Genomic DNA, 19,410 nt, shown 5'->3' on the forward strand with positions numbered 1-19,410 from the left:
AACATAAATAAACAAAAACATTAATTGAAAAAAAAATAGATGAACAAAGTACTCCGTAATAAATATCAAATTTGGTTTTAGAAAATACACAAAAAATTGAAATAACAAATTTAAAGTTGGAAATCAAGGTGATATCAGCAATGGAGAGGAGAGAGAAAAATAAATCAGGAGAAAGAGTTTTTAATAGTGGGAAAATAAGGAAAGAAAAGTACGGAGTACGAGTATGAGTTTAATTTTGAGAGAGAAAGAAAATAAAAACAAATAACTCACACGTGTCAACCCAAACTCAGACACCCACACGACCACACTTGCTTGGTTTTTAAAGTTTGACATTATAGTTTATACTACCTTTCTTAATTAATTATAAACAAAAGAATATTTTATATGTCACAAATAATACCCACTAAATAATACCCACTAGATGTAAGCCTGTGCGATGCACGGTTTTTAAATATTTCATTTTGTATATTTTTTTGTAATTTCTTAATATTTTTTTGTTTTTATTTTCTATTCTATTATTTTAACATTAATTTAAGGTAAAATATTTTTTTAAGTTTTAAATTATTCTTATTCAAATTTTACGTACATAGAACTTGAATTTATAAATTGAAATAAATATTTTCTCATTCATCGGATAGTTTTAAATCAAAATAATTTTTTAATTTCTAATTATTTGTTAAAATAATATAAATCCTAATATAAAAGATAATATAAAAGATAATTTTTGTTTTTTTTCATAATTTAAATCTTAAATTACTATTTTTTGTTTTCAATTCTCAAATTTCATTTGTTAATTTTTTCTTAAATGACGACTGAAATTTAAAATTCTAAATTAATATATAAATCTAATTTTTCCTTGGTCGAAATATTACTTTTGCTTATGTGGCGTGCGATAGCACGAATTTTTATATACATTTTGTATATAAATATTTTTTTTGGTGATCTGTTAATTTTTTTTCTTGCATTATAAGTTTTAAAATTTTGTATGAAAATATTATATAAGATATTTACATAAAATCATTAACATCAAATGATAATTTATATTTTTTAAATATCAAAATATAATTTTTAGTTTTATAAATAATATAAATTCTAATATTTAAAGATAATTTTTAGTTTGGTAACAAATAAAAATGATAAAATTTGGTGTTATTAAATAATTAAAATCCTAATAAATTACTACTATATTCATCGTTTTTACCTACTGATTTTTTTAATTCTAAAATAAAATAGAAATCTAATTTTTGATTGGTCGAAAATATACCTTTTCTAATAATTTTTAGTTTTATAAATAATATAAATCCTAATATCTAAAGATAATTTTTAGTTTTGTAACAAATAAAAATGATAAAATTTAGTGTTCTTAAATAATTAAAATCCTAATAAATTACTATTCGTTGTTTTTACTTACGTGACAAAAATTTAAAATTTCATTCGTTACTTTTGTTTAGGTGGCGAGTGATTTTTTTAATTCTAAAATAAAATAGAAATCTAATTTTTAATTGGTCGAAAATATACCTTTTCTTATGTGACGCTCTCAATGCTCTCCAAAAATGCCTACTTTATTTATATATATTAGATTTGTTGCACAGAATAATAGTTAACGAAGGTAGTAATTAATTTGTTGAGATATGATAAGTTTATAGGAAGGTTTGATAAGATTTCATGATGAGTTGGCATAAGATTAATTAATGGAATTATTTGACATTGTGTAGGATTAGGAAAGTTTACATATATTAATCATTTGTAGTCTATATATATTTATTTTCACCAAGAATATGGATATAAATAATTTACAGCTATTCAAAAAAAAATATATATAAATAATTTACACGCCAGTTGAAGTTACAGTTTTTATTATTTAATTTCGTCTTCGGTATTATTCAAAGCAATCCTTAGGCATGGATGGTCATCAGGAGATGGTAGCTTTATCCTCTAACGGTGTCGCGCATACAATTAACTACAAATTCGAATCATTGTCATTGAACCCCGATTCTACGCCAATTTTCCTCAGTTATTATAAAAATCAGGTAACAAATTTGTTTACTACGAGTAGAATATATAGATATTAGTAATTTGCGGCTTGGTTATTGGGATTAAGGCTTTATATTGATACTATTGTTGTTGTTACTACAGATGACACAGGAAGTAATTGAGAAAATCAACAAGACAAGAGAATACTTAAAGGATTGCACGTGTGAAAAAGTCGTGGTTTATACAACCTTTGAAAAGGATGGGCCTGCAATGAGAATTGATTTGGCTCCTAACGCTACTATTGACCTACTTTACAAACGAGCCGGAGACAAACTCATCCACCATTTTACACGACCCGAAGACAAACACAAGTTGAAGAATTTTGATTTACAGTTTTTGAATATGTCTGCATCACATAGTAATTGCATTCTTTTCGAAGTTTTTTTTATTACAGAGTAATGCTTAACTAATATGGAATATTATACAATAATATATCCTTTTTAACTTTTTTTTTTTTTTATTCGAATTTCATAATATGATTTTATTTAATTTTTGTGGTATTAATTTTATTCTGGGACCAGAAAAGTGTTTGCTACTTAAATTTCAAAACTTCAAGTTGATAAGATTAAGTGTTTTACTTTTTTTAGGGATGATTGGCAATGAAAGGAGGAGGTAACAGGTTCACTAATACATATCCAACAAGATTTAGTATTAACACAGTACAATACGTAACCGCTTATCATCTAAGCATACTCTGATTATAAATTTATGTATAATAACCTCTGCCTTCTGAATATGATTAAAATAAAGTTAATAATTAAAAGGTACAAAACTGCTAAATCAGAGGAAAAAAAAAAAAAATTATAATTGTGTGGCTTGCTTTTTCATTGATCCTCATTAAAAATATATAGAGTTACAACTTCTAACCTTAAAATAATTGGTAATCCTAAGAAAATAGGAAGTTAACTAAAATATACAAGATAATATTCTACCATATCAAAATAATATCCCATAATATCTCAATAAAAACATACCAAAACTTTAAACAGCCATGCCTCCGGAAATGAAGGGCAACAAAGTCCTTCCCTTAAAAGGATTGGACAAAGAGCTGGGCAATCGGACCTCCTGGCTGCCTTTTCCACATCCGCAAAGAACACATCTCCAATTGCAATAACCCCTGAGGGATAGCTCATTAGCTCGAGTGGTTAAAGCTTCTCTCCCTATTTCAAGAGATCGATTCTCACCCCCGCTCTTGTGGCTCTCTAAACACCAAAAAAAAAAAAAAAAAAAAAAAAGGCTTTCCCGTCTTCAACTGTTCTTTTCTTAGGTTTCTTTACATCTTCCATTTTTGAGGTTACGAGGCACGATGACAAAAAGTTTTGAGACCATAGAGGATACATCTTAGGTGATATATAATGCCGTTTGGAACCATATATGACCATTATATAATATCATAAATGTCCGTGGTGATTTGAGCTCACAAAATCGATGAAAGTTGTGAACGGGTAAATTGACCGTTTTAAGGCAAATTGGATGGTTCCACCCACCCAACTGGACTCCCGGAGGGTGTTAGGGACCATGGTAAACATCTCAGCAATTTTTCTTTCCGGAGGAAAAAAATGTCAAAAAAATTCCAAAATTAAAGGCTATTATCCACGCTTTTTTAGGAATTTCGGAGGTTACGGGGCCCGATGGCGAAAAGTATTGAGGCTCGAGGGGTTATCTAACGATCATATGTATGTTTGGAACTATATATGACCATTATATAATGTCATAAAAGTTACTCTTAAAAATTAAAATCACATAAGTTACCTATAAGACAATACTATTGCAAAGGTTTACTTATAATCTTGTAAAAGTTACCCATAATCTAAGAAAAGTTTACCAATAAAAATGTAGGATATCGACAATGTAATATAAAAATAATTAATTACATCACCTTCAAAAAAAAAAAAAAAAAAAAAATTACATCACAAATTCAGAAAATACAACTTCTATTCTTTCGTTTAAAACTTTGAATAATAGGAGGCTCCACCTGTTTAATGGGTTAGGGGCCCATTTAAAGCCTTGGTCAGCCCTTTTATAAAGGGTTTTTACCCATCCAAGATTTAAATAGGGCGAGTTTTGAACTATTAAATAATGGGTTTTTAAAAGGTTGGGTCTAATTTAAAAAAGGCTGAAATTGGGTAACTTTAAGGAAGCTTTTTTTATCCATAATTTTCTGTTCTAAAACTTCCTAACGTCAAATTATTTTACAATCTTATGAACCTTGAAAAATAAAAATTCCCTATTTCCCCCAAATTATGAACCCTAAAAATTTTTCCAAATTCTAAATCTTCAATTTATCACCCTTCTTCTTGCTCGCCGCTCTCAATTGTGGATTCCTTCCTATCACCTCAACTACCAAGGTATGTTTTTCTCGCTTTATTTTACATTTTATACAATTTTAGTTTTGATTTATGGTTTTATTGTTTATTTTCGATTTATAATTGCATTTTTGGGAGATTTTGGAATTATATGATTTCGGATTTGGATTTTGGTCTGAAATGATATTTTCGTGTATTAAATTTCAATTCGACGATTTTTTTTGCTGAAAATGATATCTTTTTTCAATTTTGAGCTTACATTGAAGTGTTAATGGAATTCTAATGTTTAAATTCGTTTGTTTTGTGCTTGGATTTTAAATTATATAATGTTTTCTAAAGTTTGAGTGCTTTAATCTATTGATTTAGTGCTTGAATTTCAAATTAAAGATTATTGTTTAAATTTGAAGGTTTAAGTGGTCATGTTCTACAGTACTGTTTTCATTTCGAAATAGTGATTTATGTTACTATTATGATGTTTTTATGTTTCAAAACTTTAAATCCATGATTTCTGCTTCAAATGTATATGTTTCAAAATTTTATACAATTTTAGTTTTCATGTTAATAATAATGGCCGGGCCCGTTGATCAGGTTTCCTTAGAGCAATTGTCTTCTTCATAAGATTAACATAAATAAACAAAAACATGAGTTAAGTATAACATTGGGGTCTAAGTTTTTAATTTTTTCACCTTTTGGACCTAAGTTTTTTTTTTTCACCGTTTGGGACCTAGAGTCCACTTTCCGGCCAAAAAGTAACTAAGGTGAGTTAAAAAAACATAGTCCCTTAGTTAAAAAACATAGTCCCCTATTAAAAAACTTAGTCCCCTAAAAAGTAAAAGGTAAATTTGTATTTTCACACCTAACAACACTCCTCCAATTACTCAATTAATTCTCCAGCAATTTTAGTGATTATTTTAGGGACATTTGAGCCACATCCATATGGGAAATCTCTTATATGATGAACTGATTTCATATCCGATAAAATCACAAAGGGTAAATTAGCATTTCCACACCCCAAACCCACATACAGGTGGAAAATACGAGAAAGTGTAATCCTAGCATTGTAATTTAATTATTACTACTTTTACTTCCTTAATTCATAAAACGTGAGGGACTAAGTTTATATTTTTATTAATGCTTCCACTTTCATTATTGTCATTATTCAATTTCAATATTTAATAATGTTCATAAGAATATGAAATAACACTGATTATAAAGTTAATCATACCTATGCCAATTTGTTAATTTTAAATCTGGAACAAAAAATAAACTTTTTATTTTTTATTAATTTTAAGGAAACTTAAACTACACAAAGCAAGCTCTAATAAACTCTTTTTATATACGCAAATAAAATACACCGTAAAAAAAATTCAATTTTCTAAGTTGAACACATACAAATCAAATCTTTGTATCATATAATAAATTGAAGAGCATAAAAACATACAAAAAAAAAATTGCATAAATAATCAACACATCCAGAAAATAAAACCAATCAAATCAAAAGAAAAAAAAAAACATGAAGTTATCAAGAACATAAATCACTTTAAACCTTGAAACAAAACCTTATAGTGAAAAAATAAAATCCGAGCACCGAGAAAAAACTAAGTATTAAGTGAAGGGACTAAGTTTTTTTACAAGAAATTTAATAAAAGGTACAGAAATTCAATGAAGGGATTAAGTTTTTGCTCCGGCGAGTTAAACTTAGGTTAGTTTGCCGGATTATTAACTAGAGGTCCCAAAAGGTGAAATAAAAAAACTAAGGTCCCAAAAGGTGAAAAAACTAAAAACTTAGTCCCCATTCTTATACTTAACTCACAAAAACATTAATTGAAAAAAAAATAGTTAACAAAGGTAGTAATTTATTTGTTGAGATATGATAAGTTTATAGGAAGGTTTGATAAGATTTCATGATGAGTTGGCATAAGATTAATTAATGGAATTATTTGACATTGTGTAGGATAAGGAAAGTTTACATATATTAATCATTTGTAGTCTATATATATTTATTTTCACCAAGAATATGGATATAAATAATTTATAGCTATTCAAAAAATATATATACAAATAATTTACATGTCAGTTGAAGTTACAGTTTTTATTATTTAATTTCGTCCTCGGTATTATTCAAAGCAATCCTTAGGCATGGATGGTCATCAGGAGATGGTAGCTTTATCCTCTAACGGTGTCGCGCATACAATTAACTACAAATTCGAATCATTGTCATTGAACCCTGATTCTACGCCAATTTTCCTCAGTTATTATAAAAATCAGATAACAAATTTGTTTACTACGAGTAGAATATATAGATATTAGTAATTTGCGGCTTGGTTATTGGGATTAAGGCTTTATATTGATACTATTGTTGTTGTTACTACAGATGATACAGGAAGTAATTGAGAAAATCAACAAGACAAGAGAATACTTAAAGGATTGCACGTGTGAAAAAGTCGTGGTTTAACCTTTGAAAAGGATGGGCCTGCAATGAGAATTGATTTGGCTCCTAACGCTACTATTGACCTACTTTACAAACGAGCCGGAGACAAACTCATCCACCATTTTACACGACCCGAAGACAAACACAAGTTGAAGAATTTTGATTTACAGTTTTTGAATATGTCTGCATCACATAGTAATTGCATTCTTTTCAAAGTTTTTTTTTATTACAGAGTAATGCTTAACTAATATGGAATATTATACAATAATATATCCTTTTTAACTTTTTTTTTTTTTTTATTCGAATTTCATAATATGATTTTATTTAATTTTTGTGGTATTAATTTTATTCTGGGACCAGAAAAGTGTTTGCTACTTAAATTTCAAAACTTCAAGTTGATAAGATTTAAGTGTTTTACTTTTTTTAGGGACGATTGGCAATGAAAGGAGGAGGTAACAGATACACTAATACATATCCAACAAGATTTAGTATTAACACAGTACAATACGTAACCACTTATCATCTAAGCATACTCTGATTATAAATTTATGTATAATAACCTCTGCCTTCTGAATATGATTAAAATAAAGTTAATAAGTAAAAGGTACAGAACTGCTAAATCAGAGGAAAAATATATATATATATATATATATATATATATATATATATATATATATATATATATATATATATATATATATATATATATATATATATATATATATAATTGTGTGGCTTGCTTTCTCATTGATCCTCATTAAAAATATATAGAGTTACAACTTCTAACCTTAAAATAATTGGTAATCCTAAGAAAATAGGAAGTTAACTAAAATATACAAGATAATATTCTACCATATCAAAATAATATCCCATAATATCTCAATAAAAACATACCAAAACTTTAAACAGCCATGCCTCCGGAAATGAAGGGCAACAAAGTCCTTCCCTTAAAAGGATTGGACAAAGAGCTGGGCAATCGGACCTCCTGGCTGCCTTTTCCACATCCGCAAAGAACACATCTCCAATTGCAATAACCCCTGAGGGATAGCTCATTAGCTCGAGTGGTTAAAGCTTCTCTCCCTATTTCAAGAGATTGATTCTCACCCCCGCTCTTGTGGCTCTCTAAACACCAAAAAAAAAGAAAACGGCTTTCACGTCTTCAATTGTTCTTTTCTTAAGTTTCTTTACATCTTCCATTTTTGAGGTTACGAGGCACGATGGCAAAAAGTTTTGAGACCATAGAGGATACATTTTAGGTGATATATAATGCAGTTTGGAACCATATATGACCATTATATAATATCATAAATGTCCGTGGTAGGCTTGAGTTTACGAAATCGGTGAAAGTTGTGAGCGGGTAATTTGACCATTTAAAGGCAAATTGGATGGTTCCACCCATCCAACTGGACTCCCGGAGGGTGTTAGGGACCATGGTAAACATCTTGACAATTTTTCTTTCCAGGCGAAAAAAGGTCAAAAAATTTCAAAATTGAAGGCTATTATCCACGCTTTTTTAGGAATTTCGGAGGTTTCAAGGCCGGTGGAGAAAAGTTTTGAGGCCCTATGGGATATATCTTAGGGTCATATAATGCCATTTGGAACCTTATATGACCATTATAAAATGTCATAAATTCCGTGGTATGCTTGAGCTCACGAAATCGGTGAAAGTTGTGAACGGGTAAATTGACCGTTTTAAGAAAAATTGGATGGTTCCACCCACCCAACTGGACTTCCGAAGAGGGTTAGGGACCATAGTAAACATCTCGGCAATTTTTCTTTCCGGGCGAAAAAAGGTCAAAAAATTCCAAAATTGAAGGCTATTATCCACGTTTTTTAGGAATTTCGGAGGTTACGAGGCCCGCTGGCGAAAAGTCTTGAGGCCCTAGGGGATATATCTATCTTAGGGTCATATAATGACGTTTGGAACCATATATGACCATTATATAATGTCATAAATGTCTGTGGTAGGCTTGAGCTCACGAAATCGGTGAAAGTTGTGAACGGGTAAATTAACTGTTTTAAGACAAATTGGATGGTTCCACCCACCCAACTAGACTTCCGGAGGGTGTTAGGGACCATGGTAAACGTTTCGGCAATTTTCCTTTCCGGGCGAAAAAGGTCAAAAAATTTCAAAATTGTTAGGCACCACCCTTTTTTAGGAATTTCGGAGGTTACGGATTCGTTGGAGAAAAGTCTTGAGGCCCTAGGGGATACGTCTTGGGGTCATATAGTGGCGTTTGAAACTATATATGACCATTATATGTTGTAATACATGTCTGTGGTAGGCTTGTGTTTACGAAATTGTGCAAGTTGCGAACGAGTAAATTGACCATTTAAAGGCATATTGGATAGTTTCACCCACCCAAATAGACTCACGGGGTGTATTAGGGGGTCCATGGTAAGCATCTTGACAATTTTTGTTTCCGGGTCAAAATAAGTGGAAAATTGTCCAAAATTGAAGGCTATAATACATTATTTCGGATCAATTTTTGACATTTTTTTAAAAAATGAACTGAATGTGTTGGAGAACTCTTGAGGTTATAAAGAGCTTTGAAACCATAAGACACAGATAAAGATGTCCATAAAGTACCAAGATTGAGTTTTGACTTCCTTAGGTGACTCGAGTTTGGGAACGAATAACCCCAGAAATTTCAATTTTTTGGTTAGGGGTTACTTGACTTTTTCAGTCAGGGGTTACTTGAATTACACGGTCAGGGGTTACTTAAGGGATTCAGACAGGGTTTCACTCGGTTAAGGGTTACTCACTCAGAGGTTACTCGAGTTTCTCGATGAGGCCGCACACAAATAATTGTGACTCGAGTATTCCCTCATCGAGAAACTCGAGTAACCCCGCCAACTTGAGTAACCCTTGGCCAAAAAACTCGAGTAAACCATGACCGAGAAATTCAAGTAATCCCGAAAACTCAAGTAACCCTGACCGAGAAACTCAAGTAACTCCGGAAAATTCAAGTAACCCTGACCGGGAAACTCGGGTAATAACCCTGACCGAGAAACTCAAGTAATCCCTGCGGCACGGTACAATAGGCTGTATATAAAAATTTGTGTTATTAATTAGCCTTTAAATTTAAGAAATTCATTATGGTATATAAATTCTACTACTTCATAATTTTTTTATAACTTAAATGAGAGTCCTTCAAAAACAAATAAATTATGTACAAATATAAGTAAAACTAATTTGTTGCTTTTCAAAAAAAAAAAAAAAAAAAAAAAAGTAAAACTAATTTGTTTCAATAAAAAAATAATTTAAAATTAGAAGCTAAGAGATCTGTTTTATATATAACAGGTCTATTTTCTTTTAACATGGAAAGCGAGCTCAATAAAAAAGTTAGAACCTAAGCAAGTCTCTCTTGTTTCAATATGAAAAGCAACTTTAATTAGAAAAAGTTGGAACCTAAGAGACCTATTTTATATACAAGTGTTGGTCAGTTTAACATGGTATTAAAAGCCAATGAAACATTAAGGTTGTCACAAGTTCAAATGTCATCATCCACCCCTCTTTTTAATGTGGAATATTAAGCGTTGTATATGGTCATGGTGGGGCTCATGATGCATCACACTTCTACCGGCTATCTTGGGCTTCCTCGAACCCTTAGTTTAAGCTTTTATTAGAGATGGTCCTCTAACAATTGTACCACCTTTTTATTTAAAAGCTAGTGCAACTAATTGTTGTTTGAGTTATGACAATTGTAATGCAATTAATTAGAAAGAAGTTATTACCGAGCTACATACCTAGAGAGCTATTGTTCTCTTGGTGAGGACACATGAGAACAAGGCTGAGTTGTGTTAACATTGGGGGGCGTGTATCACCAGGAAACTTGTACTGGTGGTGGCGTGCAATAGATTTTGTTCTGCGTGCTGCGCCACATTTGTATTATTGAGATCTTCAATTAAGTAAGACCCTGTTCTCTTCACCTTAATTTTGTTGAACTGAAATTATTTTTACTGAACTGAAATTATTTTTGCTGAACTTAAATTATTTTTACTGAACTTAAATTATTTTTGCTGAACTGAAATTATTTTTACTGATTTTCTATTATAATTCTTCTTTAAGAAAACTGAATTTTACTGAACTGAACTTATTGTTACTGAACTGAAATTATTTTTACTGAACTGAAATTAATTTTGCTGAACTGAACTTATTTTTACTGAACTGAACTTATTTTTACTGAACTGAAATTATTTTTACTTAATATTATTTTTTTAAGGTGAATAGAACAGGGTCTAATTCTCCCTTTCATCTTCAATTCTTTATTAATATATTCGGAATCAACATGCATTTTTTTTCCAACAATTGTTCTCCCTTTAGTATTACCCAATTTAGGGTCATCCTTATATTTTCTTGATGAAGTAAAATTTATTTAATGTATCAGTGCTTCTAATATCCAAGCATGAACCATGTTTTCTTAAGCATGCATGTACTTCATACATATTGCGTACACGAAAATCGGCTTTGATGATTTAAAGGACAAATGTACGTACACTAATTTAATATACAATCAGAACATTAAAAAAGATTGCCGTACTACTATTTGATCATTTTCATAAACAAATAAATGCCCTAATTATACACAACAGATTACGTATGACACTAATTAATCGACTACAATTAAGCCAAAATTGTGATGATACTCATTAGGAGAAACGTAATCTGAATTGTAGAGAATGAAGTATTTGACATTTATATGATGCTCAGATCAATAAAATAATGATTGATGTTCGTTCCAAGTATTTCATTGTATGTTATAAACTCTCAAATAATAAACTTTATCACATATTCGCTAGCTCTATTTGGATCTTGGAAGAAATACAACAAAAATAACAAGCTACTACTAATCTACTATAGCAAGTTGGAAGTCTTAGTTCCTCCTATTAATCCAATTTGCATTGATTTGATCTAATGAACAAATTTAATCCCAAACAAGAAAAATGTGCCAAGTTAATCTAGATTATTGTTTATGCCAAAAATTGCCTTAATTAATAAGGCGACGCAAGGTTGATACGTCGACGACTAGAATTTATCCCGACCCTTATCTTTCTATATTTTTTTCCAAAAATGACCTACATACTCTATATTTTTCGGATCTAGCTTAGTACAGGATTAGCTAAATCTACTGAACTCATAATGGATATGCCATTGACGTGTCTATGCGGAATGCTGTAAAACCCCTATCCACATATACTTGTCAAGTATTAAAGCGTATACACATGTCACATACAATTACCTCGTTTAAGTGGTGTGCCTGTAATTTGTACCCATGCATAGAAAAATTGCAAATAGTTTTTTTTTTTTTTTTTTTTTTTTGGCTGTTTAATGAACCACAAGGACGGTGGTGAGAATCGAATATCAATCGATTCCTTTATCTCCTGGATCTAACCACTTGGACTATTCCTCACTCTCGCCTTTTGATTTGTTAAATATCAATAGATTGAGCTACATGTTGCGAATATTATTACTAAAAGCCTACCAATTAATTAATCAGAAATAACTAGAGTAGATATATAGTTGTCAATAGCTTAAAAACAAAGACTACATCACTAGCTCACTACTATTACTGCTGCTACATTTTCAATCAAAACTATTGGAACATTTTGTAAGAACAAGTTGAATTGGGAGGTCCACATAGAGTATAGTAGAAACCTAAATGAGCCGAATACAACTCAATCAAAGTCAAAAATTGAAGCCACAACTATAATTTTTATTCTATTCGTTTCTAAATAAGTGCATCACTTTGAATAAGTGCATCACTTCCTTATAACTTATATTATAGTGCATTATCATAATTCAAAACGAGTGATGTATGTGGAAGCTAAGGCAAACAAATCTAACAAGTACCAAACTTGCACAAATTAAACACCTAAAAAAAAATTGCACACATTTGCAATTATTACGAGTATCCTTATTATTATTACACTCTTCAACTAACCCTTTCACATTTGCATAATTCACACCCTATAAAAACCTCCCTTCACCCCTCAATTTCTCCACACTTCAACAAAATACAAATTACTTAAACTATATTTCCTAAAATAATTTTTTTTTTTACAAAAAAAAACTCAAAATTTCAAAATTCTTACAATGGCAAACACAAAAACACAAGCCTTTCTTTTCCTTGCATTAGCCCTAGTATTCATAGGCACAACTACCTTACCAAAAGCCAATGCCACCCTAATCATCAACGGAATACACGTGAAGGCGCTAGCACTAAATGGAACTCTTCATTGTTCGCGCACTTTACTCGATCCCTGCAACAACTGCGCGCCCTTGGCCAATCTCAATATTGACATCACCATCAACGACAAAACAATTGCTACTACCAAAACCGACCGTAACGGCTTTTGTAAGAGCATTCCCATTAGTGAGGAGAATTTTGCTCATGAGCAAAATTCATGAGCAAAATTGCATTATTTGCTTCCCCACCAATGAGCAAATCAAAATATGCTCATGAGCATATTGAAATTTGCTCATCCTATGAGCAAAACTGATAGTGAACAGTGATAGCGTGGGGCCCACAGCAAGCATTAAACGTCCTTTTTTTTTTACTTTTCACACCCTCAAAACGACGAGTTTTGGGGTTTGGTCTGAACAACTATCCCCCAAAACGCGTCGTTTTGAAGGCAGCAAAGCAAAAAAAAAATAACATTTATCGGCTGACAGGGCGCGTCAGTCCAGCCAATAGGAAGCTGACACGCGTCCCTGTCAGCCTGTTCCTCCAATCAAAAAATTCAACCGTTTAGCAACGGTAATTAAATCAAAACGGTAATTTGGCCGTTTTATAATTATTAAAAAAAAAAAAAATTCACCAACGGTTATATTTTTTTTTTCTCTACAAATAGAGATCCATTTTGACATATTTTGGTATAATTTCAAAAATCACAAAAACACCCAATATTGCACTTAATCACATTTCTAGTGATATTTATGTTATAATTTCTAATATAAAGTTGAGAAAGGTTATTTTTTTTTTTTGGTTTATTATTTTTAATTACAGTTTTTAGTACTTTAATTTTTTTCAAAACGTTATTAATGATATTTTAAGTAGCAATATTTTTTTTTGTTTAAAAAATCCAAAAAACTCTTTATTATTTTCACTCCCAAGTTTAGTTAGATTCAATTTTCATTTTCTAATATTACTGTTTATTTTTTAGTATAACTACTTTTTTTCTCAACAAAAAAAAAAATTTATTTAATTACTTTTTGTAGCACTAGAAATTATTTAAAACGTTATTAACGTTATTCCATTTTAATTTAGGTGTGCCTCTTAAGTATATATTGTTGTTTATTATACAATATAATGGATCCAAACAACCCTAATTACAATCAACTTGCTCAACATTTTTCTGATTTAGGTGATGATTTCATTAGTAGTCCAAATTTTCAATTATTCCTAGGAAGATTAGGCAACCCTTCTTCTCAAAATTCCGTTCATCAACCAACACCTCCTCAGATTCCCAACAATGAAAACACTTTTTTTGAGCAACAAACTCCTCCCGTTACCGAAGGGAGCAACTCTGAGTACGATCTCAGCCAAGAAGAAGCTGTTCCGGAGACACCACAGTACCCTCCACCACCTCCAAGGATTCCGACCAATCAACCACTTGCCAAAGCGAGTCGCATTTGGTCGGTTGCTGAGGATGAAGCTCTAATTGGGTTCTACCTAGAACTAAGTGATGATGCGCTTCGTGGTACGAGCCAAAAGGCATCCGAACTATGGCGAAAAGTTCATGCAGCTTACTGTAAACTACAAGCTGAGAAACCGCATATTCTCCCGCCAAGACCTTTGAAGAGTTTGGAGACACATTGGAGAAGAATGGCAGCTGATTTGCTACAGTGGACTAATTGCTATGAGGAGGCGGGCAAACTCCCTGAAAGCGGAAGTGGTTACAACGAAGCCGATCGAATTAAACACGCTTCCAAGTTGTTTTATATCTCCTCTAATCCACAACATAATTTTGCATTTCCACATGGAGTGGAAATGGTTAATAAAGATCCGAAGTGGAGGACTAAACTAAGATGGGGTCTGTCAAAGGAGGAAAGAAAGGGTTGCGGTGCCGATGATGAGGAAGATAGCAGTGGAAGTGGGAAAAGGTCTAGGGCGGAGAGTGAGAATGAAATCCGTACTGATGGATTTATGTCCGGAGGATTACCACGACCAGACGGTGTAAAAAAAACGAAGGCTAAGCGTAAGGGCAAAGCAGTTGCTTCCGAAAGTGCAATATTGAGCATTAGTGAGCAGATAAAAGCGTGTACTGAGGTTAGAGAAAGGGAGGCGAATTTACAACAACAACGGTTGGAACTTGATAGAGAAAAGGAAAAGAGGAAGCAAAAACAAGTTGATTTAGCAGAGAAGAAGATGAATTTTGATATGCTTCAATCACTTTTAGCAAGGACAACACCGCTCACTCCAGCTGAAGAGGCCCACAAGGACGAGTTACTTCAACTAGTCTACGATAGAAATTGACTGTATTTCCTTAAGTAGTTTATTTTTAATTAGTTGTATTATTTGGTTAGATTTGTTTAATTAGTTTATCTTTTATTAGCTTATCTTTATGTTGTTCAATTTCAATTAGTTTATTTTTAAGTAGTTGTATTCCGAATTTAGATTTGTTTAATTATTTTATCTTTAATTAGTATATCTTTATTTTGTTCAATTTTTATGAGTTGTATTCATGTCCCTTGTCTTATTAGACATTGAGTAGTCATATGTATTTCATGTCAGTTGTATAAATGTATTTTGAATAGTCAAGATTCTTTTCTGTCTTACTATCTTAAGTGTCATTGAATTGTCAATCATGTTTCATCACTCATTGAATTGTCAATCATGTTTCATCAGTCATGGAATTGTCATGAATCTTTTGGACTTGTCATTGAGTTTTCATGCTTATAAATGATAGTGATACCATCTTACGCAAATATAATCCAACTCCTCAAAAATATCCAAACACCCAAGGAACCAGCAAACACAATGTTTTCCATTAGCTCAACCTCCAGCTCGTCTGATTCTGATCAATACGTTGAATTTGATCATTTAGTTGACGAGTTTGTCACAACCCATCTACCAACTTTGTTGTATAACAACCAAACACAACCCCAACCCGTATCCAATGTTGAATGTGTTCCAGAGCGTAGAGGGGATACAGATAGAAGAGATAGGGAAAAGGGGCATGTTCAATTATTTAATGATTACTTTGCAAGTAATCCAGTTTATTGCGACAAACAATTCCGGCGTAGATTTCGAATGCAACGACCTTTGTTTTGTAGGATTATGAACAAGGTGGTCGAGGGGGATCAATTCTTCCAGCAACGTAGGAATGCAGCTGGAAGGCTTGGGTTATCACCGTTGCAGAAATGCACCGCTGCGATTAGAATGTTGGCGTATGGTACCTGTCCAGATGCGGTGGATGAGTATCTGCGCATTGGCGAAACTACCTCCAGATTGGCTTTGCAACATTTTTGTCAAGGGGTTATTACACATTTTGAAGCTGAATATCTCAGAAGTCCCACCGACGAAGATTTAAGGAGAATCTTGCATCAAAATGAAATGCGAGGTTTTCCCGGTATGATAGGTAGCATTGACTGCATGCATTGGGAGTGGAAGAATTGTCCTATGGCTTGGAAAGCGCAATACGCAGGCCATAATAAAAATGCAACCCTCATTCTAGAGGTCGTTGCAGATCAAGATTTATGGATTTGGCACGCATTCTTTGGGATCCCGGGATCTTGTAATGATCTTAATGTCCTTTACCGATCTCCGGTCTTTGATGATGTTCTTCATGGTCGGGCACCTCCAATTCATTTCACCGTGAACGACCATGAGTACAACTTGGGCTATTACTTAGCAGATGGCATTTACCCAAAATGGGCTACTTTTATTCAAGGTATAACACTTCCACAACTTCAAAAGGAAAAATTATTTGCTGATAAACAAGCTGCAGCTCGGAAGGACGTTGAACGGGCTTTTGGGGTTTTACAGGCTCGGTTTGCCGTTCTACGACAACCCTCCCTTGCGTTTAACGAAGACATATTGTGTGACATAATGAAAGCTTGTATCATTATGCACAACATGATTGTCGAAGATGAACGACACAACTATGCTCGGGCCGAAGTTTTAAGAAGGTACTATGAACAAGATCGCCCGCAAATTACAAGACCCACTACAAGTGCTACAGTTAACAATAACGAGCCTTTTGAATTCAATGTTGGCCGACCGCCAAATGTTGATTTCGACACGTACGTCCACAGAAGAATGTCACTACGTGACAGAGACACTCATGTTCAATTAAAAGCGGATTTAGTGGAACACATTTGGCAAAAATATGGCTCTATTAATGAGTAAAAAAAATAAATTTGTCGTAAGATTACAATTTAATAGAGTATTAATCGTACGTTTAAAATCTAGGTTCGTTATTGGTTTGTAGTATTAAATGTATTCGTATGCTAATTAAATTTTATGTTGTATTACATTTATAATTAATTAGCGATTAAATTTCAATATTTTGAATGAAAATTTAATAATTGTATTAAATTAAATAAAAGTATAATTGTAATTAGTACCCATAAATATTAATTTAACCAAAACATAATAAATATTAATAGGGTGATGTGTAAGAGAGAGAGAGATATTGGTGGGGTATGTGAAAAACTAGGAGAGAGATTGATGAGCATTTTTTTTTGCTCACTAGTGGGATAGATTTTGCTCACTAAAAATGCTCATGAGCAAATTTAGTTGGGAAGAGAGAGAAAGTGGGTAGAGAGAGAATGAGGAGAATTTTTTTTGCTCACTAGTGAGAATGCTCTAAGGTCAATATTGCCGTAGGTAGTATCATAAACAGCGTAAATGATATCTCTAAAATTAGGGCCGTTGCTAGCCTTCCCATTCGCGGTTGCTCCGTTGGGCTAATGTTAATACCGGCAGACTCGTCAGTAACGTTGCCCTTGGTGCTCGCAAGATCGTCAATGATGTACCTTGTCTTGTTTTTAACCCGGGTTTTTTAAGGGGTGGGCTTTAATTAAGCCAAATTGCATCAAAAAATAAACCTATGCCATAGTTTTTTTGGTAGATTAAACTTGGTATTGGTTTATTAAGTATGTACTTGATTACGTTCTTCATGGTTTAAAATAAAGTATCTTCTTCCTTGGTTAGTTGTTACTAGCTAATGATGTATAAGGAAGAGATAGTTCTATTTGCATTGTAATTTTACAACTTTGTAATTTCAGCACTTTTGTTTAAGGGTTGTTTTTAAATCTTAATGATAATGGTCTTCTAGATATATTCTAAAAGACTGCTATTGTATCATCACTGGTCGTTACTTCGTATATATTTATAAATAATAATGGTTTTTATTTTACGTTATATTTTTGTATGTAATTTGTCATGCATTGAAATAAATTACTCCAAATAAAAATGTCATTTACCTTTGCACAATAGGAAGGTAACTAAAGTATACTCCGTATTAAAAAGGTAGTGAAATATAGTTTTTTTTTTTTTTTTTTTTTTTTTTGACAATAGTGAAATATAGTTGATTATTGGTGTATAGAAAAAGCAAAATAAATCGAGTTTGGATCATATACTCGCCAACCATGAACCATTCATAAGATTCCTTAATTAATATAAGGCCTCATTCATTCTGGATACTTTCACAAATTAAAGCTTTACTATGAAGTTGTAACTTGTAAACAACTAACCAAAATCAATCATCATCAATCATCAATCAATCAATAACTTATATACTAAAAGACACACCAACAATGACACATGTTATCTCCTGGTGTGTCCTTAGTGAGTTTTTTTTTTATAAAATTCTATTAAAAAAACAAAATCTTATACAAAAATAATTCCCTTATCTTATACTCCCTCTATTTTTAAATACTTGCTTCATTTCTCTTGGACACGCATGCCGATGTTAATATTTGATCACTTATATCTTTAATTACCAATAATTATAAATTCTAACAATTGAAAATTAATAATCTATTCATTGAGATGATTCCAACAAGTACCCACAAGACTATATTTTTTCTTATGTATAAATCACAAACATTAGTCAAAGTAGGGCAAATGAATAGTGTAAAAAATAGAAATGGAGCAAGTATTTAAAAACGGAGAGAGTACAATATAATAACTTAAAAAAAAAAAAAATTGACATATCTTTAGGACAAATATTTATAGCTATAAATAAATATTCATAACATAATTTGCAATACATTCTAAAAAAAAAAAGGAAAATACTCGTATTTTTTTTTCCTAAAAATATTTGTCTCTATAGTCATTGATTAGACACCATAATTTTATTTTATTTTTTATTTCTACTACATTTAAATTTTAATATTCAAATCTATTAAAATACTAATATATTAATATGTTAATATGAAAATAGCTCCAAATTAAACATATGCGAAACTATTTAAGTAACAAACCACTATTTTGTAAAATTTAACTATAGTAAATTGTTATTATTAATATTTTCTTCCTCATTCTCAATCTTTTTCCTTCTTCCAAGGCTTCTTATAGAAAATATAAATTCTCCAAAATAATTTATTTTACAAATCTTCCTATTAACTAATAATAAAAATTATAAATTCTCAAAAATAATTTATTTTACAAATCTTCCTATTAACTA

General features: G+C 31.6%; 1 long non-coding RNA gene across 1 annotated transcript; it reads left to right on the forward strand.

Moving 5' to 3' along the window:
- Positions 1-1,611: 1,611 nt before the first annotated feature.
- On the forward strand, positions 1,612-2,496 carry LOC145631160 (uncharacterized). Its single transcript, XR_014112357.1, has 2 exons — positions 1,612-2,030; positions 2,137-2,496. It is a non-coding gene; the product is annotated as an uncharacterized LOC145631160 (long non-coding RNA).
- Positions 2,497-19,410: the final 16,914 nt, after the last annotated feature.

The sequence above is a fragment of the Chenopodium album genome, chromosome 5 (genome assembly GCF_948465745.1).
Source record: "Chenopodium album chromosome 5, dcCheAlbu1.1, whole genome shotgun sequence".
Taxonomy (NCBI): domain Eukaryota; kingdom Viridiplantae; phylum Streptophyta; class Magnoliopsida; order Caryophyllales; family Amaranthaceae; genus Chenopodium; species Chenopodium album.